At 44.9% G+C, this 13156-nt stretch overlaps 1 protein-coding gene across 1 annotated transcript in view; it reads left to right on the top strand.

Annotated features, from left to right (window-relative positions):
• The window catches only part of LMF1 (lipase maturation factor 1), a gene marked incomplete at its 5' end in the record, with an annotated part of 201861 nt that overhangs the window by 159677 nt on the left and 29028 nt on the right, over window positions 1-13156 (top strand). The window lies entirely within an intron of this gene.

The raw sequence follows: 13156 nt of genomic DNA, 5'->3' as shown, positions 1-13156 counted from the left end.
GAACCCACACGTCTCTGGGTGAAGAATGTCCTAATTAGTAGAGAAAGGGAGATTCTGGAGAAAGGGCTTTCACTTTCTAGTCTTAATGCTGTTCTACTTTATTACTGATAATCCAGCAGTCATCCAGCATTCATTACAGTTGGAGTTCTGTGCTTTGCCATGGAATTGGTGAGCGAGTTACTGATTTATGCCTATTGACAGGCTACTCCAGTTCGCAATTAAAACAGGATAGACCTCAAACAAGGTTTATTTCTACTAGGGAGAAAAATGCTTTTGCTGAATTCTTCTTTTCCTGTATGAAAATATCAGGAGATAATGGTTGCTCCAAAGCAGGAATGGCAAATGAAATGGTGTCTGCAGTTCAGCCAGCTCATGATTCAGACCTCTGGTTTGTCCTTGCAATGTCTTGGTCTTTGTGAAGCTGGTGGGAAGGGCCCTGAGGAGCTGTACACTGGTCTTGGTCCTCTGAAACCTGCCGTGCCTCAAACACACGTGCCTTTTGGGAAAGACCAAGGTGCTAGTGATGCCTAGTGACATGTTCTTGGTGTCTGGTACTGTGTAATGCTAAAGGGACGTCATTTTGCCACTTGAGTAAGTTACCATCTACTGGGTTCTTTTGCTCATGATTGAATTCAAACCACCACCACATGGAACTGACTTTGCTTACTCCCATATTCAATATTCCTTAGGAATATGGACCTAAAGAATCTCATTCAAGGTGGTGTATAATCTATCAACATAAAGGTAGCATTTCCTCTCTTGAGGACTTCCTACATCCTCACATCATCTTAATTCATCCGTCTGACATTCCTCTTTGTTCCCTATCCAGAGCCATGCGCTCTGTGGTTCACCAAAGGCATCTTCAGTGTGACTCACAGGTCATGGATGAGGTGTCCAGCGGGCTCCTACCGAACCTTGCCTCACAAATAACAGCCACCATGGATGGCTTCACAGGGATGACTTGCCAGCCAGAGGCCCAGCTGTGTGAGCAGCCCAGGACCACGCCACAACCACGCCACAGCCACCTCTCTGCAGCCGGGCGGTTTCCCACGGGGACGGCCTCGGCTGCTCCCGAGGCGCTGCAGCCCACAGCACCGCAGGTATTTGTCTGCATCCGCTTCCAGAAGCGCATCCAGCCAACAGCACAAGCAGCCCGTGTAACTGTTTAGGTTTTTGACAGTTTTATAACCTTAAATTTGCACCTTATGGAAAACTATGACAGTTAATGATTAATTGCCATGTTGGAATTTTTCTTATGATGTCTTAATACCCGAGCATGTAGCAGACCTCAGCAGAGAGGAAAAATAAAAATCCGCAGCAAAACGCTCCCAGAACAATTTGACTAGGCAAGTGCTGCCCAGGCCAGCTAGGGCTGTCCAAAAGACACGGTTATATTTAGGATTATTTTTCTCTAAAGCCGTGGTGCTATTTACTAGGTGTCTAGCTCAAATTGGAAACTGGCTTGAAAGGAAGCTGTGAAACAGTTTTTCACGGGTGTGTTCATCAATCACTTTTAAATAGAAAGTTGGTTTTGATATTACAAACCAACTGCTGGTTGTTAACCAAAACAGGCAAGAGCTCGTCATTAAACTCCACTGCTGTTGCACTGTAAGACCTTACTGCTGCGCTAACAAGGAAAAAACCCAATTATCTTTTCTTCTTTACAGCCAGGTAACTGCTTTTAGCTTGTTTGCCACTGATCTGCCTTATCTTGTGTCTGACTTGGGACACACCTGGCTTCATAGCTGCTCCATGTTGACATCCAAGCCACTCGACACATGTATGTCCCAAGGGTTGGGAGCTGGGGGCAGTCTGAGATTTGGGGCTATGCATGGGGAGAGAGTGGGCGCACAAAGACTCTGTAGCCTGACCTTATTGTTGTTACTCCAGGAAGAAAATGCCAGGCAAAGGATGGCAATTCTGCTTGTGAGTCACTTTTGTAAGCTCGGATTTGATGGTGTCCCACAGACCAGAATGATGGTCTTTAAGGATCCTGGATGAGAACAAGGTTCCCGAGGAACGTGCTCAGAGCTGGGTCTGGCCCCTGTAATATTTTGACAAAACCACAAATTCTGATTGTAAAAAATTCTTTCCAACCTGCTCTCCCTGTGGAGGAGGTAGATGGAGCACAGAACTTGCTGTCCCTCTGGAGTGAGTGACATGAGGCTCTTTCCAACATAACCTGTCTGGAGATACCACTGGAGCAGAGCACTTCTGCTGGACTTGGACTCTATATTTGCTATAAAAGAATTTTTAATGAGTGGGATGGAGCTGGTTAGTGAAATGCTTGGACCATTAATAGATGTAGAAATTTTTTAATACGCTGTTTGGCTTTATTGATGAAATGAGCTAATCGGAATCGGAGGGAGTGCTGCTCTCGCGCTGAGTGAAGAAACCCAGGCATGCTCAGGGGGTGCAATGCTCTGGTTTTCCACAGTGCTCCTGTCCTGGGGATGGATCCTATATAATTTTGCAAACAGCACGTCTGGAACTATGTGCCAGTGGTGGGACGTGCCAGGAGGAGCTGCTACCAGGGTGCAGGGTGTCGCAGGGATGCTGGGGAAGGGCTGTGGTGCCCTGGTTGTAGCAACCTGACTTGGAGTTTGGGTTGAGATCTTCTGCATCCTGCTTCTCCTGACTTTGTAGAAAATTCCATGGTCTCTTTTATGACCATGAGTAATCAGGAACTCGGTTTTACATCCTGTTTCACAAGGCCCTGTAATTACATGCTAATACAGTTTTCTTGGGACTGAATTGGGGCCAGATCCTGATCTCATGCTGGTACGAACCAACGGGGTAGTTCACTCTGGTAGCTCTGCCTCTTCCTGCTCCACCTCCTCCTGACAGCAACAGAAGTTTTGGTGGTGACTTGCCAAGTCTTCTGCTAATGGTTAGTGTTTTGAGTGGTGCCTCCTGAGTGTTACCTGCCTGCAGGGCTGGTCTGGGTTAGCAGCTAGAATTGTTTCTGAGTTATCCCTATACGAGCTTGAAAGCTGAGGGTCCCCCTTGCTCATTTGCCACCCTCTTTTCATGTACTGACATGTTCATCGTGGAGGAATTCTGTGTCCCAAACTTAGAGGAATTTGTCTTACCTGGATTTGCCTTCCACCCCTCAAACATCACGCTAATCTGGGAGGTCTGTGGGTAAAGTCAATGTTTTTGAACAAATTGGAATAAAGTCAAGAAGAAATTGTCTGAAATTGGTCCTCTAATGTAGGATGCTGATGAAAAGCTCATTGAGATTTGCTGATTCATGAAAATGCTCTTTGGTCCATAGTAAAAAAACCCAAACCAACAAAAAGGTGTTAAAAGGTTTTTTCCACTAAGTGTCTTCATGACAGCTTCCCCCTTTCCCATCAGGGGTGGAAAGATGTTGATAATTCAGAGCAGAGTAGCAAAAAAAATTCCTTCCTTCTGTAAAATTATTCTTTCATTTTATATTGGTCCAACACTTACATAAACAGTCCTTCGGCAGTTATTTAGCCTGTAATATATTAATGTGGAACACTGTAGCCTCTAGCAAAAGAGTCAACGGATCAAGCAACACCAAGAGGTATTTTACATAACAAAGCTGCAGAGCAGAGCAAGTATGTGGAAGTCAGTAATTCGGAGTCATGTCTGGGCTCTGCAGGAGCAGGACAGGAGGAGTCCGATTGCATTACAGACCCAAAACGAGCAACTGATCCTAAATTCACACACAATACTTTGGTAATTGAGTTAAATGTATAAAATTTCCTGGAATAGGGATACTTACTACAACATCTTGGGCTACATGATAGATAAACCAAACTAACTTTAACCCTTTTGGCACTGGACATGTCTCTAATCCCAGTATCCCAACCCCAGTCCTGCATGTTTCAGAAGGGGCAGCCGACGCCGAGTCCATACTTCTCCTGAGCACTGGGGATCAAGCAGAGGGCTGGAGTGTGCAGTGATTTTATATATATATATATATGGATATATAATGTGTGTGTATATATTTATTTTAAAATATAATCACTCCTCTTTCACTCTCTTGCTTCTCTTAAAAACTTTTTCCATTGAAAATCTGGAAGTTGAGCTTATCCGTAGAAATGCTCCGTAGTCAAATCCCATAATCTGTGGGAACTACAGTAGGTGGTTCATAGAGCTACAAATTAAAAATGAGTAGGGAGTGAGACATTTATATTGCTTCACTTTTAGATCAAGAACAAATGTCGGGTATATAACAGGCCTGGAAAGGGTTTGGTTCCCTATTGCTTTAGCACAGTTCTGTTTGTAACTTTAGACCAGGTACTTAGACCAGGGATTGCAAAACCCTTACAGTGCAATTTGTAATATGTCAAGACCTGACCCACTTCAAGGACAAATTTTAGTTCAGATTGCTGTACTATTGCATCTATAGTTATTTTATTCCTCGGTAGTTGTTTCATTCCTCAGTATTTCCATTCTACGTTTATAAATTCAGGTGAGTCTCTAACTATACAAGTGTTTATAAATCTAAACGACCTCTGCTTTTGAAGGAGTAATACGGGTCTTTTTTAGCACAGTTCTTCCAGCCCACAGCCACTGCTACTCAGGCAAACAGAAATCTGTATGTAGCATGTGAATTATGAAACGAATTCGAGCTCATTCCCCTGGCTCTAAGGGAATGATTTCCATACATTGGTCATGTGTGAGTGGCTCTGCGCTAACTAGATGTGCGCAGCGTGTGTGTGCAACTGTGCAAGGGACAGCTCAAGGTTTATTATTTTCTTATTTCTGTATTAAATATGGTAATAATATGTGGGTTGTCTCCTATCATCTTGTGGGCAGGAAATACTCAGCCTTCGCCTGTGAAGTTGTGCTTTGGATACTAAATTTGGACTGTTTCCTGACTCCACGATATTCTCAGAGAGCTGGGTAGGGGCTTCCACCCCTTTTGGAAACCTTGGGGCTGAGGTCTCTGAGGAGCATCCAGGTCTCCTGAGATCAGGTGTCCCCACAGCAGGTAAGGGATGGAGGAAAGGAGTTTTCTTTCTCCCAACAGCTGTGTTTTGTAATGTGAATTAAGTTGAGATCTAATTCGCTGCGTGTCCAAAACTAAGCAGAAGTCAAGCCACGTTCTTCTTTCTCATCTTATCTGCACAACTGGCTTTGCTTCTTTTTCTCCTGGTACTTCCAAGAGCTTTCTGAATTTCTGTGGGATTCACAAAACCATTTTATCTGCTATCTAAAATACAGCAAGTGGACTGAGGTAATTATTTTTCTACGTATTTCTCTGCGCTAAACAGTTCTGCAAAGCAGAGATTAAATCCTCATGCATATATTGAGTCAAGAAGTTAACAAGAGATTAAATTAATAATAGGGGAAAATTAAAGGTTCTTGCTGTTGTCGTTTAATGGGAATTTTTTGCCCGTGCCTACAATAACTTTGGGGAAAAAACTACATATATAAGTATTTTTCAAACTGAAACCAGATGGGGGAATGCTTGCCTGTTTTCCTTTGTGGGAGGCTATGTTTTCATGGTACGCAAGTAACTGGAGGCACATTAAAATCAAATTTGGCTTTTGAGGCTTGTCCTTCCTATCTCTTACAGGAAGGACCAACTTTTGATGTTATGAGTGGGAGATTCTTTGGCAGCAGGGCCACAGCTTTCAGAAGAGTGGAGTTCACCGCTTAACCGATGCCGAAGCGATGTGTGCCCGCTCCGAGAAAGCTGGTATTTTCCCTATAAAAATACATCCCAGGCACAGATGGCACAGAGTCTGTGGGTGACAAAGTATCCCCAACGCAGTCAGTAGGGCTTTTAATTTGGTATACCACCATTTACCTTTCACCAGCCCAGGTGCTGGGTGCCTGGAGTAAACTAGAAAGAGAGCAAGCCGGCACAGAAGCAAAGAGTGATGATGGGGGACCAGGGAAACAGGCTGAGGTGGGTGATGGGAGATCTCCCTTTCCCATGGTGTGACTCGTACCACCAGGATTCGTCCCCCTCTGCTCAAAGGTACAGTCTGGTTGGGTCATTTCTAAACTCCTACTTCTCCCTGGTTCCTATGGGAGCTGGGCAGCCCATAGTGCCTTTGCTCAACCATGGGAGATACATCTGGTGCAGGCATTTTTCTCAGGTAGGACTCTTGCCCGTAGCCCATCATGGCTGTGGAGTAGCACTTTTGTCACAAGCAGGATGGAAAGGGATGGGCACCAGGTGGTCCTGCCAGTGCCAAATACCACTGCTTTTTTTCCCTGGTAACTCCAGAGGGCACGGCACATGTGTTCTTGGGTGGTGACATGGGTTCCTCGTCTGCTCCTTCATAAGGATCTGTAAGATCTGGCTTAAAAGACTGATTTCCTCTTTCCTGGGTGAGATGCAATTCCATTGAGGAGCTTGCTTAAATTCTGGAGATCCAGCAGCAGGTCCATCAGAAGGAAGGGCCTTTGCTCTCCGTGTGTGGCTCTGGGGATCTGTGATGAGAAGATCCATGCAGGACCCGGGTACTGCAGTTTTGGCAGCTCACAGAAGAGCCAGGCTCTTTATTCTGCAGCTTTCACCAGCACAGAGTAAGTGGTTGTTTATTTTGTGTGCAAGGAAGCAGGTTTACTGTTGGGTTTTCTGCCTTTTTTTTTAATTGATAAGTTTGGTCTGTGTTTTGTCTTGCAATGATGTGTGCCTCTTTCTAACAGCCATCACTAAGAAGCCACATCTCACATGGCTGTTGGTGTAATTAATACCAGTAACAAAGCAGGATGACCTCAGCCACAGGCTGGGGAGAGCTGGAGAGCACTAAGATCTTTTCAAATCCATGCTAGGGCTGTTAAGGAGCTGGTTGTTGAAATCCTGTCAGCATTGGTGATTATATTTGAGAATTCATAGAACATAGGTGAAGTAATGAAAGAATAGAGAAGAGCTAATTAAGTACCTGTCCTCTAAAAAAAAAAAAAAAGAAGAAGAGCCAGGACATTACAGAGCCATTACTGGAAAAAAGCTGGGGAAAAAAAAATGATGAAACAGGGCATTTCTAAATACCTCCAAAAAACAAGGGGTAACTACAGCTGTCGTGGTTTTGCCAAGAGCAGACCGTGGAAAAACAGTCTTCTTTCCTCCATTGACAAAACAAGGCACATGAATAGAGGATAAACAATATATGCTTTTACTGAGGCTTTTGAAACTGTTTCACATAAAATCTCATAAACAACCCAAGAAAATGGGGGCTGTAAGAAGTAGGAAATACTGTCTGGCGGACAAAACGGGTTGGAAAGTCTATTCAGGAATTATCAATGGCTCACTGTCAGAGGGAAAAATTTATCAAGAGCGCTTCCCCAGGGTCTATCTAGGGGTATTCAGGGTCTAAATTAGTTGACCGTGCTCAGGTGGAGGGTATTGGTGCACGTGATGAGTATTCAGAATAATCTTGGTGATGCAGTCACGTCACCAGGGCTGCACTGTTGCAGAAAGGGCAAACGTCCTACTGGAATACATAAATGCTTTGTGCTCTGAGTTTATAAATCCTTCATGCTCTCTGCCACTGGTAAGGCTAGAGCTAAAAGCTGTGGCTCAGTTTTGGGTATTCCCTTCTGGAAAGAGCAGGAGAAAATCCAGAGGAAGGTGAGAATAAGGAGAGGGTTAGAGTCTTGATTCATGTAGCCCATGAATGGACTGAATGGGATCGTTTAGTCCAAACAATAACATTACTGGGAGGGAAGAGGCAGTGGACAAGGGACAGTTGTCACCTGTATGAAAGGCTATTGCAGGTAGAGAAGAACAGTCTTTGATGCCAGTGAGCAGAGAAGGGGTCATGGGATTAAGCATTGCCAAGGAAGATTTGGGCTGCAAATAATTTAAAGATAGTAAATAATTTAAATAATTTGTATTAATTATATATTTGTATTAAAAGATAATAAATAATTTAAAGATAATAAAGCAGTGGAGGAGGTAGCCCAGGAAGGCCAGGGACCTGACAAGGCTTCTAGGAAGTGTTTAAACAAACACACTGTGGTATGGGTAGAGACGTCTCTACCTTGGGGCAGCAGGAAAGACAGGACAGCTTCTTAAGGTCTCTTGGAGCCCTCAGGTCCTATATTTTTTCTCTTTAAATAAATCATAGTTCTTCCAGGCACCTCAATTTTAGCTCTTCTGTTTCAGTGGCTTGATATCAGAAAGCTCTGGTGCTGCATGGTGACCGTGTGCCGGTGCTCAGATGGAGCCTGCAAGCTCCAGCCAGCCCTCAACCATGTTTAAGAGTTTACAGCCCGTTGTTGTTGTTCCTTCTGGACAAATATACAGTCTGCTACACAGAATATGAGCTTCTCGTACCTACTGTATGTTTATAACAATCTGTGATTTCAAAAAATAAAACCCAGCCAAACAAAGAAGTCTAACCTGTAAAAAAGTTATGGGTGTAGGTGCCCATTTTCTGACAGAGGGGTTTGGTAACAGTGCAGGGGACAGAAATGTAAGGAATAATTGTTTTTGGGCCTAGAACCAGGAAAACTACTTTTCCAAATTAATCCAGTGAGAGCCATGAATCCACAGTATTTCATATCACACTTCATAAAACTCCAGTCATAATCCATAAAACTGACATTATTAGATTAAAAACCTCAGTTCCTCCTATAAGGACCTCTCTCATTAGACATGCTGTAGTTTTATAACCTTAAAGTTCCTACCCAATTACCATGATTAATACTGTGCTTTAATAAAAAATTTTTTTAAATCACCACAGGGGTTGATACCATCTGTTTGTTATAATTGTGCATTTAAATATTGTCCAGCAAGAGAAAGACACTCAGTAAACACAAATCAAGACCAAGGTAGGGAGGGCAGAGCCCATCCACTGCAGCGGAGTTCCATAGGATGGAGATAAGGAGATATGGTTGGGTTGTGATCGTCATAGGAGCACAGGAGGGCCAGGCATGGTGTGGGGCAAAGGCTGAAATTGCCATGAGATGCGTGCAACAAACTCTACTTCTTCATGCAGCTGATGGGGAAAGTGCAGCGATGCTCTCTGTGCTCTCCCAGACCAGCAGCACCAGCTCCTGGAGGGGTTTGGTGTCCTTGTCCCCAAAACAGGGGTGCGGAGGAGGTCCAGCACCCACACACCTGCTTTGCACATGGGTAGAATAAGACCATGGGAGCACCAGTGTCAGGCACGTGCCCCTGTCAGCTCCTGGGGCAGGAGGGGAGCACATGGTAATCAAAGATCTCTGCCCTCACTGCCCAAAGAAACTCGTGTTAAATTGAACTTCCCGCCAGGAAGCAGCGCGGCTCCACTTTCCCAGGGCAGGGGGAGCGGGACACGGAGGCTTAGGAGGTTTCACACAGAAAAGGAAGGATTTAGGTAAACGTGTGCTGCCTGCCAAGGCAAATACTAGTTTGAATCGCAAAGAATCCACTAACCCTGGGGGATGCTGTGCTCGCAGGATCAGCGCTGCGGAAGACACCGGTCGCTCAGCTGGCAAAGCTTCTCCCTCACTGCTGGCTGGGCACATCGATGCGATAACACACACCTCTTGCAAAAGATGACTATCAAACCATTTGCTGGGACAGCCACCCATTGGCATGTTTGACAAACTGTCTGTGTTCCTGGTGATTGACTTTGAAGCAGGAGTTCTTTTCAGCTCTCATTTTGCAAAGTTGAGGGGCTCAGGGTGCTCAGCACCCCTTGGCGGGGTGTTGCATCAACCCATGTTTGGACCTGGTGCCCAGGCAGCAGTCTCAGCAGCCGGCGTGAGCGTCGAGACTCGGTCAGAGTAACTGAAGTTAAAAATGTGTCGGGTGCGTGATTCCACCCACAGCCCAGAAAACGCCAAACTTGTATTATTTTTGAATCCCCTGATTTTTAAGGGCTGGTGGAAATAAGATCTCTTGCTTCTGACTTCCAAGCAATAAAGAGAGGTGAATCACTACTGAAAAAAACCCTCCCGTGGACCACCCAGTGGCTCCATGCGAAGCTGTAAAATGAGCCTCCGCGCAAGTAGCAAAGTGCAGAGCTATTTTCTTAATGTTACTGCGGCTGCACGAGGCAAATCGCATCAGAAAAGGAGCAGAGTTTCCTCCCGAAGCAGCCAAGTGAAAAGTGGGTTAATGAATACAGGCTGATTAATATGCATCGAACTAAATCACATTCAGGTCAAAGGGGGAGCACCGAACCTTGAGTACCGTGTGTTATGTTCAAGGACTTAACATGTGTATGTAATTCAGATTTAAATACTTTTTTCCCCTCATAATTCTGGCTAATGATCCAACTCAGGATAAATAAGCTGGGGGTTTTTTTTAACTAAATAATATTTAGGACTTTTATTACTGTAATTGGTCAGCTCTCTCATTTTTTTAGGGTTGTGTGACTCTGTTACTGAAGAGTCCTGCTGGGATTTTGGAAATTGTTAACTTGCAGACCACCATATTTTTGTGCTAATGGTGCTAATTGTATAAAATATGAAACTACGTGTTTTTAACATTTATTTGTACGTTGAGAAAACGTACATCTTTTCGACAGAACGCTGGCTGAAAGTCCTCAGACTGAAACTGTGTATGTGTTACTGATGTTTGCATTGTGGAGGAATATTTTGGGAGACCACCTCTTGGTTTTGAGTGGGAGAGCAAGCAGCACAGCGAGCATGTTTCAGGGGAGGAAAGGGAGTGCTGGATGGGGGCACTCCGGGATAAACCATAGGGAAACTCTGGGAACCAGCATTTGTCCACACTGGCATTTTGCGGGGGGACTTGTAATTAAGACATGGGATTTGTAATTGGGAATTTGGGTCCTATTTCATTTTCTGCTGCAAGACTCCTTATGTGGTCCTGAGTGAGTTTCTTTAAGGCGATATCCCCAGAGAGTGTTGCTGAAAGAGGAATTAGGTGCCAAAATTCTTCCACTCTCTGCCTGTAACACAGCTGTAATACATCCTAATTTTGATCTAACTGTTCGTTTTCTAACTGTGTTTAGATTTAGTTTTTTTCAGGACAGGAACTGTCCTTTTACCATCTGTTTTGGCAAGTACAAACTAAATGGGTCCACGTTGCGATTGGAGCCTCCTCATGCTATGTGAGTACAACAGTCTTAATAACCCCCACAGGTAGTGCCCAAAAGCCCTTGAAAACAAAGTCAGTGTGCTGCTTGTGGGGTAAGGTGGGGGGCTCATTTCCTTGTTCCCACCCATACTGTTGGCATGGCCATGGAGATCTTGCTCTCCAGCAAGCCTCAGCAGAGGTCAGAGACCTCTGAGTGAGGTCAAGAGACACCTCTCTAAAAGCCAAGAGCAGCATGAAGAAATATCTAAAGGATATTTTACAGTGTTCCCCAACATCCCAGGGTTTAGGCAAAGGCCTTCTGTTATATGGGCTGTCTTGTGCTGTAGTAAGATTTATCCTGATAGCAGCTATGTGATGTTACACAGTGGGGTAGATATCTGCCAGTACATCTGAGTGTTTTGGGGATGTTGGAGAAGGTAGACCCACAGGTGTGCTTTGTTCTGGGAGTGGGAAGTTTGTGATGGTCTCCAGCTCCCAAGGAGTTTGCATGCATTTGACTTGGGTTGGCTCTTCAAGGCAGCTGGGTTTCTTCCAGAGACCTGCTGTCCTTGGGTGCAACATGGGCTGGAGAGGCAGTGGAGAACTTCAGCTGTGGCTCTTGGGTCAGTGATCAGTCCTTCAGCTTCTGCATTTCCTCAAGGCTTGTGGAAGCTTCGTCACTTGGTCACTGAGAGGAGACTGATGGTGGTGCTGAGGTTAATTTGGCAGGAGTGTGGTCCACCCTGCAGCTCCTCTGCCTGCAGTGGGGGCTGGTGGTGTTGTGGGTTCACATGTTTGGTCTTGCACTGTCTTGAAAGTCTTCCTTGACCACATGTGCTAAAAACTGTGAGTAAACAGTTCATGGGAGGATAAAGTTCAGCTGTGTGGATGGAGAAGTGTTCTTTAAATAAAATAAAAGTGGTGCCAATCAAAGTTACAGCTTTCAACCCAGCTGGAAAGTGGGGGAAGTTCTCATTAGCTGGTCTGAAGGCTGAAAAATAAATTAGTTCGTTACATCAGGACATTATTTTTCAATGTGTAATACATTAAGTCAGCTTTATTACCTTCATTTTTTATGGATAAGATGGTGAGACTGCTTTCTTCCCTTTTTTCATCCTCTTTTGTTTCAATGTGTCTGAGGAACAGCTAGTTAATTAGGGCTAAACCCAAAGTAAAGTGACTAATGGGATGAGAATCCAAATCGGCCTCAAAACTCAAACAGTCCCGAACAGGCATCAGCTGCTTTTCTCCTCTTGTCTTTCTGCACGTGGATTCTCATACATTGTGTGATGCCAACATGCCAAATCACTCCTAACGTGTTGCTCTGTGACCGCTGGGATGGCCGGGCAGCCCTGGGGAAGCCCAGATGTGTCTTCACAGCCACCACCCTGGGGTTGGCTTCATTTGACACGCTGTCTTGCTGGCACTGGAGCCAGTTCCCGATGTCCATCCTGCGTCTGGAGCAAGTCTTGGTGTCAGCAAGGTTGAGCTGGCAGCAATCCCTTCTCAGAGGAAACACGGAGCAATGAAACACTTCAGATGCTTTTGGTTAAAAACTGCATTGTGTGTGGAAGTAAAGCAATGAGTCTGACAGTTCTCAGCATCCTTGGTGATATCAGTGCAGCCTGGGATCCTCCCTTCCAAAGGTTAACGAGCAGATGGGATGGAATTGGGCTGTGTGACACGTGGGATGATGCACTGTGGGTTAGGAGCAGAGCCATCTGTGTGATGCTGGGAACTATGTATTTGGAAATTGCTTGTGTGAAGGGGGACTTGTGTGCACAGGCTGGCAATCCCTGATGTGACACCCCAGCAGCAAAGGTAAATGTGGTGTTAAAACACAGGATGAGAAATGTTCACGTCGCTGTACAGGCTCCTGGTGAGACCCAGCTGATACCCTCTGTACAGTCCTTGTCAGCGGCCAGAAAGATTGATTGAACCTTGCTCAGGCTGGGGGCACGTCTGGTGGGATAAGCAGGTGGGGAAGTTCTCTGGCAGAAGAGGCCAAAGCAGTTTGGCTTGCTCCAAAGTATAGAGGAGAAGGGATGTAACCACAAATTATGCTGAGGATGGGGGGGGAACGGTCTGTGAACAAGTAAAATACCAGCTTAGAAAACAAACAAACAAAAAGATAAAATATAGTCTGGGCTTTAATAAATTTGAGCTGGACAAATGGAAATTAAAACA

Source organism: Gallinula chloropus (genome assembly GCF_964237585.1).
Source record: "Gallinula chloropus genome assembly, chromosome: 15".
NCBI classification, from domain to species: Eukaryota; Metazoa; Chordata; class Aves; order Gruiformes; family Rallidae; genus Gallinula; species Gallinula chloropus.
Note: the sequence above shows the minus strand (reverse complement) of the source record. Positions and strands in the feature narration are given on the sequence as shown.